Genomic DNA, 6880 nt, shown 5'->3' on the forward strand with positions numbered 1-6880 from the left:
TTTCACAGAACCAGAACAAAAAATTTTACAATTTGTATGGAAACACAAAAGACCCCAAATAGCCAAAGCAATCTTGAGAAAAACACAAAACAGGACAAAACAAACAAACAAACATGGCGGTGAAGGAATCAGACTCCTCGACTTAAGACAATAATACAAAGCTACAGTAATCAAGACAGTATGGTACTGGCACAAAAACAGAAATATAGATCAATGGAACAGGATAGAAAGCCCAGAGAGAAACCAACGCACATATGGTTACCTTATCTTTGATAAAGGAGGCAGGAATATACAGTGGAGAAAAGACAGCCTCTACAATAAGTGATGCTGGGAAAACTGGACAGCTACATGTAAAAGAATGAAATTAGGACACTCTCTAACACCATACACAAAAATAAACCCAAAATGGATTAAAGACATAAAGGTAAGACCAGACACTACAGAACTCTTAGAGGAAAACATAGGCAGAACATTCTTTGACATAAATTACAAGATCTTTTTGACCACCTCCTAGAATAATGAAAATAAAAACAGTAATAAACAAATGGGACCTAACGAAACTTAAAATCTTTTGCACAGCAAAGGAAACCATAAATGAGATGAAAAAACAACCCTCAGAATGGGAGAAAGTGTATGCAAATGAAGCAGCTGTGAAGGGATTAATGTCCAAAATATACAAATAACACATGCAGCTCAATATCAAATAAACAAACAGCCCAATCAAAAAATGTGTGGAAGTGCTAAATAGACATTTTTCCAAAGAAGACATACAGATGGCCAAGAGGCACATGAAAAGATTCTCAACATCACTAATTATTAGAGAAATGCAAATCACAACTACCATGAAGTATCACTTCACACCGGTCAAAATGGCCATCATCAAACATTCTACAAACAATAAGTGCTGGAGAGGATGTGGAGAAAGGGAAGCCTCTTACACTGTTGGTGGGAATGCAAACTGATACAGCCACTATGGAGGTTCCTTAAAAATCTAAAAATAGAACTGCCATATGACCCAGCAATCCCACTCCTGGGTGTATACCCAGAGAAAACCATAATTCCAAAAGATGCATGCACCCCAATATTCATTGCAGCTCTATTTACAATTGCCAGGATATAGAAGCAACCTAAATATCCATCAACAGTGGAATGGATAAAGAAGTTGTGGTACATATATACCATGGAATATTATTCAGCCATAAAAAGGAATAAAATTGTGCCATATGCAGAGACATGGATGGACCTCGATACTGTCATATAGGGTGAAGTAAGTCAGCAAGAGAAAAACAAATATCGTATTAACACATATATGTGGAATTTAGAAAAATACTAAAGATGAACCTATTTGCAAAGCAGAAATAGAGACAGAGACATAAAGAACAAACCTATGGACACCAAGGGAGGAAAGGGTGGGGGGGTGTGATAAATTTGGAGATTGGGATTGATATATATACATTACTATGTACAAAATAGATAACCAATGAGAACCTCCCATATAGCACAGGGGAAAAGAAAAAGAAGATACAATCTGTTTGTTAGACATATTTTAAGGTAACCTTAAAAATGCATTCTAATATACACTAGGTGTAGACAAATACTGTTTGATTCCACTTATACGAGGTACCTATACTAGTCAAATTCATAGAGTCAGAAAGTACATTGAAAGATGTCAGGGGCCAAGGGGTGAGGGGTGGGTTGGGGAGGTGGAATGGGGATTTAGTGTTTAATGAGGACAAAGTTTCAGTTTAGGATGTTGAAAAATTCTGGAGATGAATGATGGTGAGATTTGCACAACAATGTGAATGTACTTAGTGTCACTGAACAGTACAGTTAAATATGGTTAAAATCATGTGTTTTATATTATGTGACTTTTACCACAATTAAAAAAATACTTTAAAAAAATCAGGAGACTTTCCTGCTTGAAACCCTTCAATAACTATGTTTCTCTTAGAATAAAGTCCAGATTCCTTATTATGCCTACCAAGGCTCTACATGATATGCTTTACTCTTAGGTCTTCAACCTCAACCTCTGCCATTACCATTCTTTTATTTTATGCTTTAGTTGTGTTAAAATTTATTTAGTTGCTCTAAGCTTTATCAGTACTAAACTTTTCCCACTCATCCACTGATACCCTTTGTCTGGACAATTCTTACCCTCTGCTTTCTCTAAGAAAGCTTTCCTTAATACTGTAAAGTTTAATATTGAAATTGAGCAGAACCCCGAGGGGCTCCTGGGCACAAAAGTCTTTCTGTCTCCTGTTTCTTGACTCTGCCTCCATGACCTTCCCTGAGTTCCAAAGGGCAGATTCCAACAGTTGCTAACCTGGGAAAGGAAGGGATGCAAAGACAAGGGAGGGGCAGCCAGGAAACAATAGTGCAGCCTTAAGGCATGGTCCTGGTTCCACCTCAAGGGATGCACATAACAATGTCTTTAAGCTCTTTAACATGCCATTATTCTTCATACCAGAGAAAGACCTCCTGAGGCTACATTAAAGGAACCAGAGAAACTCATCAAGAAGATTACCTGAGATCAGATTAGAGGAGTAGAGGCCCTGCATACACACTAATCTTATCAGCAACCTCACCCTTGAACCATTGCTATAAAACTCCTCATCAAATCCTCCCCTGTTGGGACACATATTTGTTGGGGCAGGAGCTCACTGTGTCCACATTTGCCTGGCAAAGCAATAAAGCTATTCTTTTCTACTTCAACCAAAACTCTGTCTCCAAGATTCGATTTGGCACTGGTGCACAGAGGCTGAGCTTTCAGCATCAATATCTATTGAGGTTTTATCAAGTATGAGACAGTGTGCTAAGAACTTTATATACATATTCCTATTTAAATCTTGACAAAATGTCTCTTGTGTTTACCTCCATAACACACTCATAGAAATTCCATAGTTCTTATCACATTTTTTTATCAACGATTTATCTATATTAATTATATTGGCCTGATCACATTAGAAAAAGAGAGGGGAAATGTAAAAATTAACTATAAATAAAAATTGGTCCATAACCACAGATATAGTTAAAATTTTACAGCCCTTGAGAGAATATGGTAAAAAAAAAATTAGGCCAATCAATGTTTTAAATGTAGGTGGTAGAGATAATTTTCTAAAATAATAGAAATCATCCAAATTGATTAAAAAAGAAAAAGAGGATTTCTGTTTCTGATAAGACAACAGACAATATTACTAGACTAAACTTCTTATTTTAAATAACTAAGATGCTAGATAAAAACTTTAAAATGTTTTATTAAGAGCACTGTTGAATGCTTGCTTTGGCAGCACACATGCTAAAATTGGAATGATACAGAGAAGATTAGTCTGGCCCCTGCACAAGGATAATAAACAAATTTGTGAAGCATTCCATATTGAAAAAAAAAAAAGCACTTTTGAGCAGCAAAGAAAGTAAGAAATTCTCAATCCAGGGATATAGTGATGGTGTGAACCAGATAGGTAAAAGGAATTTGATGGCCTTTGCTAAACTAGGTGAACTTGGGTATCAGTTTTCGTAGTCTCATGGCACATGGAGTACAGGAGGAAAATTTTGTGATCTATTCAAAATGGGGAGTATAAGAAGAGATCTTTCCCCCTTTAAGTCAAAGACCTCAAAGTGTTTCACCTTAGTGTAAGAGAGAACTAGAAATACTGCTCACTTTCACCAAAGATTACATGAAAATCTGTCTGAAACTTGGCAGTTTAGCAGAGGAAAGCAACAGCCCTAAAAAACTGAATTCATAATCTGGCTTAAGGTGTGAGATTAAATTTGCACTTAAGGTGCAAATTTATAGTGTCTGAATCATTCTTAAACTCTCAAACTAAAATTTTAATGTAGTTCCAAATAAGATGTTATCCTTAGCTCTGGCAGAAACAAAATGCACACACTTTCTGAAGGAACCCACATAATACCAGGTCTCCATGAACTTTTAAAAGCAAATTTTCAATGAAATTGACCTACTCAGACAAAATTCACTAAACACATGAGAAAACAAGGCACTCTTAACCAAGAGAAACAACAAAATAGGAAAGGATGCATGAAACTCCAGATATTGCAGTAACTTGACACAAAATATATAGTTATGTTTTTATATATTTACAAAAATTAGGACTGGTTTTCAAAATGTGCAGAGAAGAATCTAAAAAACTAAGCATTTTGAATAATGAAAATTTAATAATTGAAAATTTAAAACATAAATGAATACATTTAACAGCAGATTTGATTCAGCTAAAGATAGATTAATAAACAGGAAGATTTATACGAGTAGATTAATCAGAATGTAGCTGCAGTGTGTTAAATTGTGTCCCCAAAAAAGATATGTTCAAATCCTTGGCACTGGGACTTCCCTGGTGGCTCAGTGGTAAAGAATATGCCTTAAAATGCAGGGGACATGGGGCTTCCCTGGTGGCGCAGTGGTTGAGAGTCCGCCTGCCGATGCAGGGGACATGGGTTCGTGCCCCGGTCCGGGAAGATCCCACATGCCGCGGAGCGGCTGGGCCCGTGAGCCATGGCCGCTGAGCCTGCGCGTCCAGAGCCTGTGCTCTGCAACGGGAGAGGCCACAACAGTGAGAGGCCCGCGTAAAGAAAAAAAAAAAAAAAAAAAAAAATGCAGGGGACATGGATTCAATCCCTGGTCAGGGAACTAAGATCACACATTCCACGAGGCAACTAAGCCCACGTGCCACGACCTCTGAGCTTGCACACCTCAACTAGAGAGCCTATGTGCCACAAACTACAGAGCCCACATGCTCTGGAACCCGTGCACCACTACAGAGCCCACGCACCCTGGAGCCTGCGCACCACAACTAGAGAAGAGAAAACCCACACACCACAACTAGAGAGAAGACAATGTGCTGCAATGAAAGATCCTGCATGCCTCAGTGAAGATCCCGTGCACTGCAACTAAGACCCAACGCAACCAAAAATAAATAAATTAATGAATAAATAAATAATAAATAAATCTTTAAAAAAATCTTTGGCACCTATGAATATGAACTTATTGAGAAATAGGGTTTTTGCAGATGTGATTAAGTTAATAATCTTGAGATGAGTTCATCCTAAATTTAGGGTGGGCTCCAAATCTAATGTCTGTTGTCTCTATAAGAGAAAAGAGAGGAAGATTTGAAACACAGATACAGATGAGAAGACCCATAAGGAAAGACCATGTAAAGTCAGAGGCAGGGAATGGAGTGATGGGTCTACAAGCCAAGGAACACCAAGAATTGCCAACAACCACAAGAAGTAAGAGAGTGACATGGAACAGATTCTTCCCCAGAGCATCCAGAAGGAGCAAACCCTGAAGACACCTTGATTTTGGACTTCTAGCCTTCAGAACCATGAGGGAATAAATTTCTGTGGTTTGAAGGCACCAAATTTACGGTAATTTGTTCCAGCAGCTCTAGCAAATGAACACAGTATCACACAGAAAGAGTGAAAAATATTAAAGTGAAGTTAAGAAATGATGAGGACTGAATTAGAGAGTCTAACGTAAATGTAACTGGAGTTCCAGAGAGAGGAGATACAAAGCATGGTAGACACAATACTTGAAGTGATAACAGCTGAGAGTATTCCAGAAATGATGAAAATACAATTAATAAATAAGAAGTCCAATGAATTATTTTCATGAGGGAAAATAGAAACTCACGCCTAGACATAGCATGATGACGCCCAATAAAAATAAAGAAAAGAATTTTAAAACAACCATAGAAGTTGTGGTTCTAGTAATGGGCAAACAGAAGTATAATATTAGAACACCAAAGTTGCCTATGCCCAAAGGTATGAACTAATGCTACAAGTACTTGCATTTTGATATTTTGGGGGTGGGGAAAAAGTCTTATGGGAGACCTTTATATTGAACCACATCCTCAGTCATAACAAAAGAGAGGTTGACCCACTATATTTCCTTCAAACTCTGATTAATTGTGGAATGGACTGCTGTGGTTTTGAACCAAGTAGGAAAGGAAAAAGAACAGGAAAAGCAAAAAGAAACATACTTGTGTGGTTATAACAGCAGACCAAGTCTCCCATGTTGTTGCACACTAGGGAAGCAAGGTCTAGGTGGACTAATGACTCACAGAACTTAAATTTGGTTTGAAGTTGTCCCAAATAAACATGCTCAGAGAAATAAGAGAGGTAAATCAAAAACCTATATTGAGGAGGGAAAATCCATCTTATGCCTCAGGAAGTGTCCCAAAATAATTTTTCAAGGGCAATGGCTAGCAAGTAATCAAAGTTTCTGAGCCAAAAAAGAAAGCAACAATATAACATGAGCAAGAACCAACATAAACCAGAGTCAGCAGAGACAGAGTTCAGATGTTGAACTTTTCAGACACATGTTTTAAATCAATTGTGTTGACCATGTTATAAAAGTAAGTCACAAATGTTAAAATTTCTACCAGAAATAGGAAACTATAAAAAAAACACAGACTTTAAAAAGAACCAAATAACATCTAGAAATGAAAAAAGCAATAACTGAAATTAAAAACCTCAACAGATGTATGTGGTAACAGATTGACTACAAACAAAAGACAAAATATGTGACCAGGAAGATAGAAGAGAAAAATATATTGAGAATGCAGCATAGATATATATAAATATAGAAAATGTACAGAGGACAAGAGATACATAAAATACAGTTTGAGTTCATCTGATTTTAGTCCTGGAAGGAATAGAGAGAAATGAGCCAAAGGAAATATTTGAAGAGAATATATCTAAGAATAGATGAAAGGCTCCAATGTATAGATTGAAAAGGTCCATTTAATTTCAAGGATAAGTAAAAATAAATCCACAGTCATGACTATCATATGAAAACTGAAGAAAACCAAAGACAGAAAAATCTTGACAGAAGTCAAAGAAAGATTATTTCTGAAGAAATGACAGA

The 6880-nt window shown here is 36.9% G+C and overlaps 1 non-coding gene across 1 annotated transcript; it reads left to right on the top strand.

Annotated features, from left to right (window-relative positions):
• The first annotated feature begins 3275 nt into the window (after positions 1–3275).
• LOC116745220 lies at positions 3276–3378 on the top strand. Its single transcript, XR_004347330.1, has one exon. It is a non-coding gene; the product is annotated as a U6 spliceosomal RNA (small nuclear RNA).
• The last annotated feature ends 3502 nt before the right edge of the window (positions 3379–6880 follow it).

The sequence above is a fragment of the Phocoena sinus genome, chromosome 1, assembly GCF_008692025.1.
Source record: "Phocoena sinus isolate mPhoSin1 chromosome 1, mPhoSin1.pri, whole genome shotgun sequence".
Classification (NCBI taxonomy): Eukaryota; Metazoa; Chordata; class Mammalia; order Artiodactyla; family Phocoenidae; genus Phocoena; species Phocoena sinus.